Here is a 3415-nt window from a genome sequence, read left to right on the forward strand (position 1 = left end):
GGGTTTAACCCTTACTCTTTCGGAACGTCTAAGAGGTAAGGACTCGTCAATCGGTTCCTCAGGTTGAGTGCCAACATTAGAGGTTCCTTCATCGCTCGACTCTTGAAGCTCTTTGAAGATCAATTTGCCTCCCACTTTCCCCTTGGCTTATGAGTTCTCGCTCTTGGAAACCCCCTCTCCTCACAAAGAAGACAACATTGTCACTCGGTCTATAGAAGAGATATCCAACGGACTTCTGCGGGTAGCCGATGAAAATACACCGCTCACTACGAGGTTCGAGCTTGTCGTGAGTCTCTCGTCTTATGAAAGCCTCACAGCCCCAAACCTTGATATGTGCTAACGAGGGAGCCTTCCCTGTCCACATCTCATGAGGTGTTTTGGCAACCTTCTTCATAGGGACTAAGTTAAGAATATGGGCGACAGACTCTAAGGCATACCCCATAACGAGATAGGTAGTGAATCATGACTCATCATGGAACGAACCATGTCTAGCAAGGTTCGATTACACCTCTCAGCCACACCATTCAACTGTGGTGTCCTAGGTAGCTTTAATTGCGAAACGATTCTGCATTCCTTGAGGTAGTCGTGCAATTCAAGACTTAGGTACTCTCCACCTCGATCAGATCGAAGCATCTTGATTTTCCTGCCCAACTAATTCTCCACTTCTTGTTTAACTCTTTGAACTTTTCAAAGGTTTCTGAATTCTGCTTGATTAAGTTGATATACCCATATCTACTATAATCATCGGTATAAGTCACATAGAAGCGGCTCGCATCCTTTGTGGTGGATCTAAAGGGACCACACACATCGGTGTGTATGAGATCCAATAAACCCTCACCCCTTTCACTAGTCCCAGTAAAGGGTGACTTGGTCATCTTTCCAAGTAAACAAGAATCGCACACGTCATCGTCCCTATCGTCGAATGACTCCAACACTCCATCCTTTTGGAGTTGGGCTATGCATTTCTTATTGACATGTCCAAGACGACAATGCCACAAGCATGATTTATCCATACTATTGGAAGAATCAACACACAAGACATCATTTCCTAAGTTATCTATAACCATCACAGTCTCATATATTCCTTTACAAGGCAATGCTTCAAAATATAAAACACTATTAAGATAAGCATAAATAGAACCCTTTTCATTATCAAATGAATATCTAAAACCTTGTCTATATAAACCATGAAATGAAATGATGTTTCTAGCCATATCTGGCGAATAGCAACAATTGTTTAAATCTAAACCTAATCCATTACTAAGCACTAAGGAATAAACTCCAATCTTGGTGACAGGCGACGATCTTCTATTTCCCATGATTAGATTTATCCTTCCATGCTCCACATCCCTATTTCTTCTTAGTCCCTGTAAATCAGAACATATGTGAAAACCACATCCTGTATCAAGAACCCAAGAAATAGCATGCGATGAATCATTGGATTTAATTGTGTAAACATCTGCAAAAGATGGCTTGATCTTCCCATCCTTGATGGCTTGCAGATATTCTAGGCAAGTTCTCTTCCAATGCCCTATCCTGTGGCAGTGGTGGCACTCTGCTTCCTTAGGGTTAGAGTTGGGTTTAGCAGAACCAACTTTGGTTCCACTAGAAGAGGTACCATCTTGGGACTTTTCCTTGTGGTGGCCCTTTGAGGGAGCCTTCCTCTTCTTACCCTTCCCTTTCCTTATTGCCAAGATAGGGGCAACAGTGGGATTAGGAGTTGATGCTAAAGATTTATCCTTGAGATTGCTATCAGCAGTCCTTAACATGCCTTGAAGCTTGCTCAAGGTGACCTCTTCCTTATTCATGTGGTAGGTCATGCGGAACTGGTTATAGCATGGAGGCAAGGAGTGAAGGATGATGCCAATCACCAGCTCTTCATCAAAGTGAACATTCAGCTTTAGCATACGATCAACATATCTCTACTACTTTTGCAGATGGGTGGTAAGGGACTCTCCATTACCCATTTGGGTAGTGATCATCGAATTGATGATCTCGTACCTTTCTTGCCTCGCGCTTTGGTGGTATCGGTCCAGCAAGTCTTGATGCATTTCATCGGGATACATGTCCTCATAGGACTTTTGGAGTTCGAAAGTCATTGTCGCTAGCATGATGCAATGGACTTTCGTGGCATCAGGCTCGTAAGCCTCAAAGGCAGCGATCTCTTCGGTAGTGGCAGTGTTCATGTCGATCTCCTTCAGCTCCTTGTCAAGGAAATACTCTTTGTCCTCGTAACGGGTGACCATTCTTATGTTATAGATCCAATCATTGAAATTGTTTCCGTCAAATATCACCCTCCAATCATTGAGTAAGAATGAGCCGGAGGAATTCGAGTCGGAAGCGTTGTTGTTGTTCATGTTCGACATCTGAAAAGGAAAAGAACAAAGTTTAATTAGAAATGAATCCCCAATTAAACACCCAAATGAGAAATTAGGGCTAGGATCCAACAACATTATTTACATATTAGAAAAGGGAAGCCGTAATCTAACATGCAAATAATTTGAAGGTAAGTGAATGACGATTCACTAATTCTCCACCATGAAAAACGAAAAAGAGATTAAGTTTTAAATGTATTGAAAACTCCTAGATTCTTTTGAGATTCATTGAACTTTTCAACGGCATGTTTAAATCTCGATACGCCCCTCTAGTTTGTGACTGGGATGCCGAGGATCACAAAGTGGGTGTGAATAACCATGCAAATGTACATGGTGCCCTCATTGTTACAATCACCTATTCGATGTGCCGGTTAGCCACACACGCTCCATCGAACTATGACAAACAATGAGTCACCCTTTGCCACCTTTGCTTAGAACCCAATTAATGTGCTGGTTAACCACACACGCTCCACTAATGTCTTAGCAAGGGTGCAAAGTGTAATTTCATGGAATTGCATCAATTCACTTTTGCCTAAAGTAACTAAGATTGGGAATTTTGTAAAAACATTTAGTTACTTTTATAATTCATTATACTTATTAATGAGAAAGGGTTTCCCTATCCAACCCGTTCGGCTAACGACCCTCCACCAATCAAGGAAGCGGTGGATGAGAGTGGACACCCATTAAATGACCATTTTATAGGCCATAACCTTATACCCTCCCCCCCCCCCCCCCTTTGAGATTGGCTTCATGAATGAGGCCTACTAACTGTAAGACTAGAATTTTAAGTTATACATATATACATATTAATCTTGTAATATTATAATAGTATAGGGTGTATTTTAAACATTTCAAAATACTCGGGTTTTAATCAAATTTAAAATTTCTAAAATTTAAAACTTTTTAATTTTTAAAATTTAAATATTAAAACTTTGGTTTAAAACTTTGATTTAATAATTATCCCAAAATTAAACTATTAATTTGAATTATTAAATCATGAAGGATTATCTTGTTAAATTACACAATTAATTTAACCTAAT

This window comes from Lactuca serriola, chromosome 1, assembly GCF_051521515.1.
Source record: "Lactuca serriola cultivar US96UC23 chromosome 1, Lser_US96UC23_V15, whole genome shotgun sequence".
In the NCBI taxonomy this organism is placed as follows: domain Eukaryota; kingdom Viridiplantae; phylum Streptophyta; class Magnoliopsida; order Asterales; family Asteraceae; genus Lactuca; species Lactuca serriola.